The following is a 15978-nucleotide window of genomic DNA, read 5'->3' on the forward strand; positions in this document are numbered from 1 at the left end:
ACAGTTTTTCTCAGATGCCTGAGTATTGATTAAAGTGGAATAATAACGACTGACTACTGACTCCACTGACCGACGCTACCGACAGTAATAATGACTGATTACTGACTCCACTGACCGACTCTACTGACAGCTATTATTAGACTGGTCTATGCCCACCACGTTCTTCCAAAGAGATAAGCATAGAATAATGATCCACCTGTTGATCTTATCAATAGCGAAATATTCTCATCAGCATGACGAGATCAAACAATTCGCTGTCAATTTCGTTTAGTTCACAGGTCTGCTGGTGTACTTCTGGCAGTTTGTCAGTGTATTGATTGTCACTGCAAGCGGCTCTAGCGATGGCTTCAAGCTTGAGCTGCTGGATCTTTCGTAACTGTTGAACTGCTGTCCTTGCCTGCTCGATGGCATTATCTTCTTCTTCGGCGAGACTGGCCTGGATTTCTGCCATTTCATCAAAGGAGATTCCTGAGTCGTAGGTGAACCTATCTTCAATTTGCTGCATGAGAGACTGGTATCGTACAGCAATGGGATGAAATTGAGGATCAATCCAGCGACTTGATGGCTCTGTCTGGGAGAGGATGATCCGTTCATGTCTCTGAAGGGCTGGATAAGTTCTTCGAGTTGCTGAAGGCCTATTAGTACCTCCATATCTTCCGGTTCCTCCTTGGTTGGCCATTCTGTAATAGAAAACAGTGAATAAACTAGCCTGGATAATGCATCAGCAAGAGTATTATCAGAACCATTAATATGTTCTAATGACACATCTATGCCTAAGCCGGTAATGTAATCCGTGAAGGCTATCCATCTGGATCGTGATGGTTTATGATCTACTGTTTTATTAAAGAAACTGATTATGGCCTGACAATCAGTTCTTAGGGTAAGCTGCTGTTTATCAAGATAATAAATCTTGAAAGACTCCAGGGAATTCATGCATGCGTAGATTTCAGCATCAATGGTGGATTTAATCGGGTTAAATTTTCCACTGGCATATGCGCAAATCTGCTCCGTTGATCGTGGATCTTTAGCAGCTAGCTTCCATTTGCAGATTCCTCCCCACCCTTCCATGCATCCATCTGTTTCAAGTATGATGGAGCACTGTAATGGAGGAATTGACAGATCAGGCAACTTCTGGATCTTGGCCTTGATCTTATGGATCAGTTCCCAATCTTGGGCATTCAGCCTCTTTTCTCCATTTGGGCTGACCTTCGAGTATAATGGGCTTAGCATTCGGCCCAGATCTTTAATGTATTGCCTAGCATAATTGAGGAGGCCCAACCAAGAACGTAGGCCCTTAGTCTCTTTGAGTGTTTCTTCTGGAAATTGGGCTACTTTGGTTACAACATGTGGCTGTAGCTTTATCTTCCCTTCCCCAATTGTTGACCCAAGAAAATCTATCTGGGCTTTGGCAATTTTCATCTTCGTTGGACTTAGAATAAGCCCATTCTTCTTGCAAATTTCCAACATGGATTTTATGTGCTTTACATGCGTCCTTTCATCTGGAGAGAAAACCAGGATATCATCAATGTAAGAAATTAAAGGGTGGAAAGATGTATATAGGGGACAATTGGTTTCGAATCCCTTATACATACAGTTTCCCATTTAAACTTGGAGGAAGAATTCAGATGATTATCGGGTGCAACTTCATTCGAGCAATGTATGGAGGAGTACGTATTGAAGGAGATAATGTTACATTCTACAAGAATGTAATAACAATCCAGACCCGTCAATCAGTGAATCTCTTGGAGGAGCTTGAAGAAGAAGAGGATTTCACAGTGGATCATTATTATGAGCCTTCAACAGAATGGCTATTTCATTCCACTCATATTAATCCTCATTTTGAGCAGGAATTTGAAGAATTAATGATGCAGCTCAAAACCTGTGGAATCATAGGCGAAGACCCTATGAAGTACTGGTCGCACAATCAGATTACCTGCAAATTGGACTTGAAGAATCCCGATTTCACAATCAATGATCGTCCAATGAAGCATATAACTCCGGCGATGAAGGAAAGCTTCAAGAAACATATTGATCAACTTCTACAATTAAAGGTAATCCGACCAAGTAAAAGTCTGATTGTGAGGCCATAATCAGTTTCTTTAATAAAACAGTTGATCATAAACCATCACGATCCAGATGGATAGCCTTCACGGATTACATTACTGGCTTAGGCATAGATGTGTCATTAGAACATATTAATAGTTCTGATAATACTCTTGCTGATGCATTATCCAGGCTAGTTTATTCACTGTTTTCTATTACAGAATGGCCAACCAAGGAGGAACCGGAAGATATGGAGGTACTAATAGGCCTTCAGCAACTCGAAGAACTTATCCAGCCCTTCAGAGACATGAACGGATCATCCTCTCCCAGACAGAGCCATCAAGTCGCTGGATTGATCCTCAATTTCATCCCATTGCTGTACGATACCAGTCTCTCATGCAGCAAATTGAAGATAGGTTCACCTACGACTCAGGAATCTCCTTTGATGAAATGGCAGAAATCCAGGCCAGTCTCGCCGAAGAAGAAGATAATGCCATCAAGCAGGCAAGGACAGCAATTCAACAGTTACGAAAGATCCAGCAGCTCAAGCTTGAAGCCATCGCTAGAGCCGCTTGCAGTGACAATCAATACACTGACAAACTGCCAGAAGTACACCAGCAGACCTGCGAACTGAACGAAATTGACAGCGAATTGTTTGATCTCGTCATGCTGATGAGAATATTTCGCTATTGATAAGATCAACAGGTGGATCATTATTCTATGCTTATCTCTTTGGAAGAACGTGGTGGGCATAGACCAGTCTAATAATAGCTGTCAGTAGAGTCGGTCAGTGGAGTCAGTAATCAGTCGTTATTACTGTCGGTAGCGTCGGTCAGTGGAGTCAGTAGTCAGTAACTCCTTGAATTTCATATGCAAATCCAACGTTAGGAGTGTTGGATAATCTGCCGACTAATCCTCGAGTAATCAATAAGTTGGCTTCACCTCCTTGCCAATTCTCATATCCCCTTGTCTGAATCACGATCTGCACATGATTGTAGAAATCTCCAATAGTCATCATAGTATTAGGAACTATGTAGACCATCTGGAGTTCCTCAAGTTCAGTCTTGTATTGGATTGCTTCTTCCCGAAGCCTCTTCATCTCAGCTTCACACCACCGGATGTATTCTTGTTGCTCCTGTAACAATGGCTTTTGATTGTAGGGAATCGGAGCTTTCCGAGTGATGAACGTAGTGAGGTTGAAGTAATGCTTGGCACAAAGAGCACATGTCAAGGCATTACATTTGTTGCAGAAAGCCTTCGAGTATGAGGATAAATCCCTTCTACATGTAGTGCATTCTGGTCTCCTGTCTTCAGGTAATGGGTTTTGTTGATCCCATTCATGTTGACAGTGATAGATCTCAGGTGAGACTTTAACTTGAGCCCGATATCCTCCTTCCTTGCCAAGCCAATAAACATTATCAGCTTCTCGAAGCATATAAATTGTTTCTGTCAAACCTCCTCCGATTTGTTCAGTATCATCAATCCCTTCAGATACTGAATAAATTGCATCTGAGTCTTCATCTCCTGGTTCTTTATAGTAACCTGGGGGACCCATCATTGAATCCTGCGGAGGATTATAATGAGAGGTTACCGCTGATGATGAGGATAAAAGATAATGAGGCTGCTTCTGTTGTCTCTTCTCAATTAAAGCCTTTATCTTTGCGATCTGCGGATACTCAGTTTCTGCTTCTCTATCTGCTTCCTCCATCATAGCGATTATGTTAAGTGTTGAGTCAGATTCTTCTTCATCATGTTGATATCCCAAAGGGTCATGGTACTCCAAAGAATCGTCTGAATCATCATTTTTGTACTGCAAAGCAGCTTTCCCCGTGCTGCCAAATCCTTCAGTGCTCCTCCAGTTGCGAGCATCATGTCTTTCATCATTCCGAATGTCACAGAGATTGCGAGCATCTTTCTCCACCATTCTTGGTAAAGAAACCTTCTCAAAGATGATCTGAGCAATTCTGTCACCAGCGCGCACTTCAAATTCCTCCTGATTATGATTAAAGAGAAGGACCTTGATTTCTCCTCTGTAATCAGGGTCAATTACTCCTGCGCCAACATCGATGCCGTGTAGCAAGGCAAGCCCTGATCTTGGGGCAATTATTCCATACATTCCACAGGGTATTTCCATGGCTAAACCCGTAGAAATTAATGTTCTTCCATAGGCTGGAATAACATACATAGCTATTGAGGTTAGATCATAACCAACAGCTCCATCGGTTGCTCGGATTGGCCTGGTTGCATGTGGCACCATCTTGATAAATTGAACAGCATCAAATCCTTCATACTCACTTATAGGATAGCAAGTTCGACAAAGTGGTTTTCCTTTCTTGTCCTTCTTTTGCTTCCGTGACTGTTGAGGAGGATAGGATGATTCAGCATCAGTATCAGTTTCTGGTGTAGGCAACATTCTTTGCCGATGCCGATGTTGTTGTGGATGCAATTCTTGTTGAGGTTGAGGTTGAGGTTGAGGTCGTGGTTTCCATTTTCTTCGTTCTGAATACGGTCTTTCTCGCCTTTCACCACCTTCCGTTCGTTGTTGGAACTCTGCATACCGCATGCTTGCTTCTTCAAGAGTTTCTTTGAAAACATTTGGTTGTTCTTCAAAGAATAGCAAGGTCTCTTCTTGTTGGTTTATGTCCTTCATGACTGGATAGTCTATTGAGTCATCAGGATGAGGGATATATGTGGAACTATAGCCCAAAGGATAATCATCATCTGATTCCCATCCAGTTGCCAATATTTGTTGGCACTCTTCTTCAAAACTTCTTCCAGAGTAGTGGCTGGGAGCATTGTATTTGACAAGATAATCATATTTGCCACTAGGCTGGCCAAGCGTATCCCAAATATCCTTATCTGTAAGAATATTGAGGTCTTCCTTCTGGCTTGTTTGCTCTTCGAGGTATAACAGTGTCTCTTGTAGCATATCCCTCTGGTCGAAGGATATGCTACTATCTTGGGAGAGATTCCTCTGGTCGGTAGATTATCAAAATGAAGGATCACAATTTTCTGTAAATAAGTAAAGAACTAATGAAAACTTATAGGAAACTTATAGAAAATATTATAACAGCGGAAACTTCTTCAAACTTTGATTACAAGACTCGAGACTCTATTTCAAGTGTCAAGTGTACATTGATGATACCCTGGTTTTCTCTCCAGATGAAAGGATGCATGTGAAGCACATAAAATCCATGTTGGAAATTTGCAAGAAGAATGGGCTTATTTATGCTTACAAATATCTGGAAGCTGAATGCAAGAATGCGGCGTTCCAGAAGTCACTTCGTAATCTGGACTTTTGCAGGGAAATCCCTATCCCTGGGTACTATAAAGAACCAGAAAAGAAGTTCTTCAAGCTCCTCCAAGAGATTCACTGATTGACGGGTCTGGATTGTTATTACATTCTTGTAGAATGTAACATTGTCTCCTTCAATACGTACTCCTCCATACATTGCTCGAATGAAGTTGCACCCGATAATCATCTGAATTCTTCCTCCAAGTTTAAATGGGAAACTGTATGTATAAGGGATTCGAAACCAATTGTCCCCTATATACATCTTTCCACCCTTTAATTTCTTGTTGGCCTTTAACTTTGAATTTATACCGTTGAACTCAACAGTATAAGTATTTTCTTCCAAGGCTATTTTCTCTATAAATAGGTTTCTTATTTCACAGTTTCAAGCATCAAGACAAGTTCCAAAAACTACACTTGACACTTGAAATAGAGTCTCGAGTCTTGTAATCAAAGTTTGAAGAAGTTTCCGCTGTTTATAATATTTTCTGTAAGTTTCCTAAAAGTTTTCATTAGTTCTTTACTTATTTACAGAAAATTGTGATCCTTCATTTTGATGAAGTTATTGCAGGAGAAGAATTCAAGGAAAAGAAGAAGAACATGCTTTACAATCTCACCGTGGAACTGGAGGTTCCAGGAGTACAACGAATCCAACTACGCGCAATCCTTGATACAGGAGCAACCACTTGCGTCGTAGATGCTGACTCCGTCCCAGAAGAAGCTTTGGAAGAAAATACTTATACTGTTGAGTTCAACGGTATAAATTCAAAGTCAAAGGCCAACGGCCTAACAACTTCCTCTGACAAGTTGTCCATACCATCAGGAGTGAAAACCCTGATTCGTCAGAATAACACCATAATTGAACTTTGTTTAAGATTGTCAAAACAGGTTGAAGCACTTGAAGGAAGAATCCGAGCTTTGGAAGCCCAGAAGTCTCCAGCACTTTCAACCGACGATCTTGTTGCAAAAATCGCAAAACTCTCACTCGGACCAAAGGAGAAGCCAAAGGAAGGGAAGAGACTTCTCAGAGTTCATCGTGATCCAAACAAGTTGCTACAAGACGAGCTTGATAAACTCAGGCTTAAGAATTCATAATGGCCTCAACATCCAGGACAAGGACGGTGACCCTGCCACGAGTTACCAACCAACCTCGGCCAACAACAGCAACACCTGGAGCACCACTATTTGAAGATCAGATCAGAGAGTATCGTCAGGACCAACGACGAAACTATGTTTTGCAAAGAAGAGCAAGAAACGCACTTCAACGACTAAGGGGACGTCCTTCACCATCAAATACCTTAGAGCAGCAGCTCTCTCCTGAAGTGCAGTTACAATTGTCTATGGCGGAACGAGCAAATATAGCACCAGCCGAGGTGTTATACAGAACTAGACGAGATGATGCTCATCATCGAGTTTATGTTCACAGATCAGAAGAAGCCGTCCTTTGCGTAGGAGAAACGCAAGTAAGTTTAATAGCCTTTGCCTTGGTTAATATACGATTACCTTTGCCCTGGCAGGATACTAATAACAAAGATATAGTTTAAAACATTAAATCAAGCATAATTAATCATTTAACAACAGAGGCCTTCACTACCCTGATTAGTGTTTACGCTACAATAGCCATATTAACTAGCTCTGATACCAAAATGAAGGATCACAATTTTCTGTAAATAAGTAAAGAACTAATGAAAACTTATAGGAAACTTACAGAAAATATTATAACAGCGGAAACTTCTTCAAAGAGACTAAGGGCCTACGTTCTTGGTTGGGCCTCCTCAATTATGCTAGGCAATACATTAAAGATCTGGGCCGAATGCTAAGCCCATTATACTCGAAGGTCAGCCCAAACGGAGAAAAGAGGCTGAATGCCCAAGATTGGGAACTGATCCATAAGATCAAGGCCAAGATCCAGAAGTTGCCTGATCTGTCAATTCCTCCATTACAGTGCTCCATCATACTTGAAACAGATGGATGCATGGAAGGGTGGGGAGGAATCTGCAAATGGAAGCTAGCTGCTAAAGATCCACGATCAACGGAGCAGATTTGCGCATATGCCAGGGGAAAATTTAACCCGATTAAATCCACCATTGATGCTGAAATCTACGCATGCATGAATTCCCTGGAGTCTTTCAAGATTTATTATCTTCATAAACAGCAGCTTACCCTAAGAACTGATTGTCAGGCCATAATCAGTTTCTTTAATAAAACAGTAGATCATAAACCATCACGATCCAGATGGATAGCCTTCACGGATTACATTACTGGCTTAGGCATAGATGTGTCATTAGAACATATTAATGGTTCTGATAATACTCTTGATACAGTCTACCTGGTATAAATACCATAATGGCAAAGGTGGGCCATAGCCGTATTTATTCCAAGTTTGACTTGAAAAGTGGATTTCATCAGGTTGCCATGCACCCTGATTCAATTGATTGGACTGCTTTCTGGACACCTCTTGGGTTATATGAATGGCTGGTGATGCCATTTGAAGTGCGCGCTGGTGACAGAATTGCTCAGATCATCTTTGAGAAGGTTTCTTTACCAAGAATGGTGGAGAAAGATGCTCGCAATCTCTGTGACATTCGGAATGATGAAAGACATGATGCTCGCAACTGGAGGAGCACCGAAGGATTTGGCAGCACGGGGAAAGTTATGGCCTGACAATCAGTTCTTAGGGTAAGCTGCTGTTTATCAAGATAATAAATCTCGAGGAGTCAAAGCAATCCCAGGAGAACAAGTTCCCACTGATGTCTTGCGAGGACGTAACTGGATTATCCGACCACCAGTCAGAAGGATACATCCTCAACAGCCTACAACAGCTGTCTCTCGAAATCTACCTGGAGGAAATTTCAGCCTGCGATTCGGAGATTATGTAGCCGCTCAACGTGCAGATCCAGTTCATTATGATGCAAATGATAATGAAATTATGCAATCTGACGATGACGCTCAATCTATTCAGAATGAGTCCCGTAATCAGCAAGAGACACTGTTATACCTCGAAGAGCAAACAAGCCAGAAGGAAGACCTCAATATTCTTACAGATAAGGATATTTGGGATACGCTTGGCCAGCCTAGTGGCAAATATGATTATCTTGTCAAATACAATGCTCCCAGCCACTACTCTGGAAGAAGTTTTGAAGAAGAGTGCCAACAAATATTGGCAACTGGATGGGAATCAGAAGATGATTATCCTTTGGGCTATAGTTCCACATATATCCCTCATCCTGATGACTCAACAGACTATCCAGTCATGAAGGACATAAACCAACAAGAAGAGAACTTGAGGAACTCAAGTTAATAATTAAGCTTCAAGATGATGAACGGGAACTAAGAATGAAGGGAAAATACAAAGAAGAAGAAATTCAGGAGTTGGAAAGAGAAGCTGAAGCTCATGTTCACTTTGAAGAAGGTCCTTCAGAAAAGATTCTTGCCCTTGATGAAGTTATTGCAGGAGAAGAATTCAAGGAAAAGAAGAAGAACATGCTTTACAATCTCACCGTGGAACTGGAGGTTCCAGGAGTACAACGAATCCAACTACGCGCAATCCTCGATACAGGAGCAACCACTTGCGTCGTAGATGCTGACTCCGTCCCAGAAGAAGCCTTGGAAGAAAATACTTATACTGTTGAGTTCAATGGTATAAATTCAAAGTCAAAGGCCAACAAGAAATTAAAGGGTGGAAAGATGTATATAGGGGACAATTGGTTTCGAATCCCTTATACATACAGTTTCCCATTTAAACTTGGAGGAAGAATTCAGATGATTATCGGGTGCAACTTCATTCGAGCAATGTATGGAGGAGTACGTATTGAAGGAGATAATGTTACATTCTACAAGAATGTAATAACAATCCAGACCCGTCAATCAGTGAATCTCTTGGAGGAGCTTGAAGAAGAAGAGGATTTCACAGTGGATCATTATTATGAGCCTTCAACAGAATGGCTATTTCATTCCACTCATATTAATCCTCATTTTGAGCAGCAATTTGAAGAATTAATGATGCAGCTCAAAACCTGTGGAATCATAGGCGAAGACCCTATGAAGTACTGGTCGCACAATCAGATTACCTGCAAATTGGACTTGAAGAATCCCGATTTCACAATCAATGATCGTCCAATGAAACATATAACTCCGGCGATGAAGGAAAGCTTCAAGAAACATATTGATCAGCTTCTACAATTAAAGGTAATCCGACCAAGTAAAAGTCGACATCGTACCACAGCTTTCATCGTAAATTCTGGTACGTACATTGATCCCGTCACGAAGGATGAGAAACGTGGCAAGGAACGAATGGTGTGTAATTATAAAAGGCTAAATGATAATACACACAAGGATCAATACAGTCTACCTGGTATAAATACCATAATGGCAAAGGTGGGCCATAGCCGTATTTATTCCAAGTTTGACTTGAAAAGTGGATTTCATCAGGTTGCCATGCACCCTGATTCAATTGATTGGACTGCTTTCTGGACACCTCTTGGGTTATATGAATGGCTGGTGATGCCATTTGGATTGAAGAATGCTCCAGCAGTCTTTCAGAGGAAAATGGATTTATGCTTCAAGGGCACTGAAGATTACATTGCCGTCTACATTGATGATATCCTGGTTTTCTCTCCAGATGAAAGGACGCATGTAAAGCACATAAAATCCATGTTGGAAATTTGCAAGAAGAATGGGCTTATTCTAAGTCCAACGAAGATGAAAATTGCCAAAGCCCAGATAGATTTTCTTGGGTCAACAATTGGGGAAGGGAAGATAAAGCTACAGCCACATGTTGTAACCAAAGTAGCCCAATTTCCAGAAGAAACACTCAAAGAGACTAAGGGCCTACGTTCTTGGTTGGGCCTCCTCAATTATGCTAGGCAATACATTAAAGATCTGGGCCGAATGCTAAGCCCATTATACTCGAAGGTCAGCCCAAATAGAGAAAAGAGGCTGAATGCCCAAGATTGGGAACTGATCCATAAGATCAAGGCCAAGATCCAGAAGTTGCCTGATCTGTCAATTCCTCCATTACAGTGCTCCATCATACTTGAAACAGATGGATGCATGGAAGGGTGGGGAGGAATCTGCAAATGGAAGCTAGCTGCTAAAGATCCACGATCAACGGAGCAGATTTGCGCATATGCCAGTGGAAAATTTAACCCGATTAAATCCACCATTGATGCTGAAATCTACGCATGCATGAATTCCCTGGAGTCTTTCAAGATTTATTATCTTGATAAACAGCAGCTTACCCTAAGAACTGATTGTCAGGCCATAATCAGTTTCTTTAATAAAACAGTTGATCATAAACCATCACGATCCAGATGGATAGCCTTCACGGATTACATTACTGGCTTAGGCATAGATGTGTCATTAGAACATATTAATGGTTCTGATAATACTCTTGCTGATGCATTATCCAGGCTAGTTTATTCACTGTTTTCTATTACAGAATGGCCAACCAAGGAGGAACCGGAAGATATGGAGGTACTAATAGGCCTTCAGCAACTCGAAGAACTTATCCAGCCCTTCAGAGACATGAACGGATCATACTCTCCCAGACAGAGCCATCAAGTCGCTGGATTGATCCTCAATTTCATCCCATTGCTGTACGATACCAGTCTCTCATGCAGCAAATTGAAGACAGGTTTACCTACGACTCAGGAATCTCCTTTGATGAAATGGCAGAAATCCAGGCCAGTCTCGCCGAAGAAGAAGATAATGCCATCGAGCAGGCAAGGACAGCAGTTCAACAGTTACGAAAGATCCAGCAGCTCAAGCTTGAAGCCATCGCTAGAGCCGCTTGCAGTGACAATCAATACACTGACAAACTGCCAGAAGTACACCAGCAGACCTGTGAACTAAACGAAATTGACAGCGAATTGTTTGATCTCGTCATGCTGATGAGAATATTTCGCTATTGATAAGATCAACAGGTGGATCATTATTCTATGCTTATCTCTTTGGAAGAACGTGGTGGGCATAGACCAGTCTAATAATAGCTGTCAGTAGAGTCGGTCAGTGGAGTCAGTAATCAGTCGTTATTACTGTCGGTAGCGTCGGTCAGTGGAGTCAGTAGTCAGTCGTTATTATTCCACTTTAATCAATACTCAGGCATCTGAGAAAAACTGTTGGAATAATATCAGTTTGTCATATTATAGATATTTTGCAATAATATGCCTGAATTATGAACCTGTCATAATCTAGCTCATCTATCAATGTAAGTATGTGAACCAGAGTTATGAACCTGTCATATCCTGGTAGACAAGTTATGTCAATGGAGAATCATCAGGACACCAATAATGCGTCGATGAGGCTAAGAGTGCACTCGGCATTATTGCATGCATCCTTGATATTTTCTCTATAAATAGGTTTCTTACTTCACAGTTTCAAGCATCAAGACAAGTTCCAAAAACTACACTTGACACTTGAAATAGAGTCTCGAGTCTTGTAATCAAAGTTTGAAGAAGTTTCCGCTGTTATAATATTTTCTGTAAGTTTCCTATAAGTTTTCATTAGTTCTATACTTATTTACAGAAAATTGTGATCCTTCGTTTTGGTATCAGAGCTAGTTAATATGGCTATTGTAGCGTAAACACTAATCAGGGTAGTGAAGGCCTCTGTTGTTAAATGATTAATTATGCTTGATTTAATGTTTTAAACTATATCTTTGTTATTAGTATCCTGCCAGGGCAAAGGTAATCGTATATTAACCAAGGCAAAGGCTATTAAACTTACCAAAATTATAAAAAGGTATAGCATGATTTCTGTATTTAAATTTCTAAAGGCAGTATAATCCTTGAAGTTAAGATTTAAGTAAAAGACACAGGCCCTATATCTGGCAGAGAGGAGTAAGTCCAGTGAAACCCTGTGGTGAACGAGAAATTTAACTGGTAAGGACTACTTGGACCTTGAGATTTAAATATAGTCTATAGCGCTTCCTTTTGGTAAATTGGTAATCTAGATAGCTCAGACTAGTTAATATATTCTTACTCAGACCAGTAGGAATGCTATGACAAATATATGGGAACAAAACATTAGAGAATGGTATGATAAATCAGGAACTTCACGCCTGAACTACCTTGATCTTGCCTCAACTGAAAAGCCATCAACTAAAGAACTAGCTCATAATATTGCTGTAATTTACGATCATGTCTGCCTCTCAAGCAAAGTTAACCTGAAAGAATTTAGAAGTCAACAAATTCAAATTCAGTCCTTAGAAGCTACAGTCCTGCAACTTGGTGAGAAGATAGAGAAACTTGAAAAAGGAATTAATTCCTTAACCCAGGTTTTTCTAGAAAGTAAGTCGTGGAACAAAGAGGAACAACAACTAAAGTCGATTGAAGGGATTCTTCAACATCTCAAGCGAGCACTCGTTGAATGAGTCAAAACGAACTGGTGTACCTTGAAGCTCTCAAAGCATCTGAAACAACTGAAGCACCAGGAATCGGCCTAACAACTTCCTCTGACAAGTTGTCCATACCATCAGGAGTGAAAACCCTGATTCGTCAGAATAACACCATAATTGAACTTTGTTTAAGATTGTCAAAACAGGTTGAAGCACTTGAAGGAAGAATCCGAGCTTTGGAAGCCCAGAAGTCTCCAGCACTTTCAACCGACGATCTCGTTGCAAAAATCGCAAAACTCTCACTCGGACCAAAGGAGAAGCCAAAGGAAGGGAAGGGACTTCTCAGAGTTCATCGTGATCCAAACAAGTTGCTACAAGACGAGCTTGATAAACTCAGGCTTAAGAATTCATAATGGCCTCAACATCCAGGACAAGGACGGTGACCCTGCCACGAGTTACCTCCATAGATGCGAAGGTCGCTTGATCTCCCGTCCATCTTGTGTCTCGGAGAACTAGAACAGCAAGATTCCCCTGTTCTATCCGATGTAGGACTTGAAGTCGGATTTGAACAACTCCGAGGTGGATGTACTGCATATGGCTCCTTCGTAGTTCTTCATAACTTTCTTCCTGGATGAAGGGCCTTTCAACTTGCGTTTCTCCTACGCAAAGGACGGCTTCTTCTGATCTGTGAACATAAACTCGATGATGAGCATCATCTCGTCTAGTTCTGTATAACACCTCGGCTGGTGCTATATTTGCTCGTTCCGCCATAGACAATTGTAACTGCACTTCAGGAGAGAGCTGCTGCTCTAAGGTATTTGATGGTGAAGGACGTCCCCTTAGTCGTTGAAGTGCGTTTCTTGCTCTTCTTTGCAAAACATAGTTTCGTCGTTGGTCCTGACGATACTCTCTGATCTGATCTTCAAATAGTGGTGCTCCAGGTGTTGCTGTTGTTGGCCGAGGTTGGTTGGTATCATCAATCCCTTCAGATACTGAATAAATTGCATCTGAGTCATCATCTCCTGGTTCTACGGACATCACATCATAGTCTTCAGGAATACTCAGATTTTCGAACACAGCTACCCTCTTGACATTCTTCTTTTCCTTTGTGCAATCTCTGGCATAATGTCCCTCCTCTCCACATAAGTAGCATTTACAATGTTTTGACTTTTGTAAATACTTTCTCTTGTCAATTCTAACGTGAGAATTATGTGGCTTTCCTTTGTAGGTGGTAGCTTTTCGAACACCATACTTCTTTTCTGGTTCTTTATAGTACCCAGGGATAGGGATTTCCCTGCAAAAGTCCAGATTACGAAGTGACTTCTGGAACGCCGCATTCTTGCATTCAGCTTCCAGATATTTGTAAGCATAAAGAATTCGGGGAACGACGCCAATTGTATTTGCACCGTGTCATTCTGCAAATCCTTTCTTGATTCTTTCTCCGAGGTCACCTGGCATCTTCGACCAGAGTTTAGAGGATAACTCTTCTCCAATAAACAACCGACTCTACTGACAGCTATTATTAGACTGGTCTATGCCCACCACGTTCTTCCAAAGAGATAAGCATAGAATAATGATCCACCTGTTGATCTTATCAATAGCGAAATATTCTCATCAGCATGACGAGATCAAACAATTCGCTGTCAATTTCGTTTAGTTCACAGGTCTGCTGGTGTACTTCTGGCAGTTTGTCAGTGTATTGATTGTCACTGCAAGCGGCTCTAGCGATGGCTTCAAGCTTGAGCTGCTGGATCTTTCGTAACTGTTGAATTGCTGTCCTTGCCTGCTCGATGGCATTATCTTCTTCTTCGGCGAGACTGGCCTGGATTTCTGCCATTTCATCAAAGGAGATTCCTGAGTCGTAGGTGAACCTATCTTCAATTTGCTGCATGAGAGACTGGTATCGTACAGCAATGGGATGAAATTGAGGATCAATCCAGCGACTTGATGGCTCTGTCTGGGAGAGGATGATCCGTTCATGTCTCTGAAGGGCTGGATAAGTTCTTCGAGTTGCTGAAGGCCTATTAGTACCTCCATATCTTCCGGTTCCTCCTTGGTTGGCCATTCTGTAATAGAAAACAGTGAATAAACTAGCCTGGATAATGCATCACCTGATTATGATTAAAGAGAAGGACCTTGATTTCTCCTCTATAATCAGGGTCAATTACTCCTGCGCCAACATCGATGTCGTGTAGCAAGGCAAGCCCTGATCTTGGGGCAATTCTTCCATACATTCCACAGGGAATACTCAGATTTTCGAACACAGCTACCCTCTTGACATTCTTCTTTTCCTTTGTGCAATCTCTGGCATAATGTCCCTCCTCTCCACATAAGTAGCATTTACAATGTTTTGACTTTTGTAAATACTTTCTCTTGTCAATTCTAACGTGAGAATTATGTGGCTTTCCTTTGTAGGTGGTAGCTTTTCGAACACCATACTTCTTTTCTGGTTCTTTATAGTACCCAGGGATAGGGATTTCCCTGCAAAAGTCCAGATTACGAAGTGACTTCTGGAACGCCGCATTCTTGCATTCAGCTTCCAGATATTTGTAAGCATAAAGAATTCGGGGAACGACGCCAATTGTATTTGCACCGTGTCGTTCTGCAAATCCTTTCTTGATTCTTTCTCCGAGGTCACCTGGCATCTTCGACCAGAGTTTAGAGGATAACTCTTCTCCAATAAACAACCTTCCTGACTTTGTTGCAAGATGAAGATAATCATTTAGAAACTTAATGATATCCTTTACATCTCGGCATGAAAGTCGTTCTAGATCACGATAAGCTTCTTCTTGCATAAGAGTTGATCCTTGGTAAGGGTCTTCAAGAGTAAACACAGTTCTCATCTGAGAGATGATGTTCTGTGTACCTTCATTTCCATCGCCTATAGCAACAAGGTTAGCATATTCATCTGCATACCTCATTCGCCATTGTGTCCAGATTAACTTCTCTGTTTCTCCAAGAAGATTCTCCATAAAAAGAAGTTTATCTCGAACATCTGTAAATCCTTGGGAAGCGACATATGACCTTGTGATTGACTCCCATCTCATGAAAACATCATCGAACTTTCCAAGAGATTGTGGAATAATAAACATAGCTCCGGTCTGCTGCATTGCAGATGGCAAATTCCACATTTCATTGTTTGCTCCTCGTCGAAAATTCGATCGTATTCCTGTATAAGAAGGTCTTTCAGGAATATTGATTGAAGGACCTTGTCCTGTTGCTGGTGGGTAACCTGGGGGACCCATCATTGAATCCTGCGGAGGATTATAATGAGAGGTTACAGCTGATGATGAGGATAAAAGATAAT

The sequence above is a fragment of the Camellia sinensis genome, chromosome 9 (assembly GCF_055761805.1).
Source record: "Camellia sinensis isolate YWXY chromosome 9, ASM5576180v1, whole genome shotgun sequence".
In the NCBI taxonomy this organism is placed as follows: Eukaryota; Viridiplantae; Streptophyta; class Magnoliopsida; order Ericales; family Theaceae; genus Camellia; species Camellia sinensis.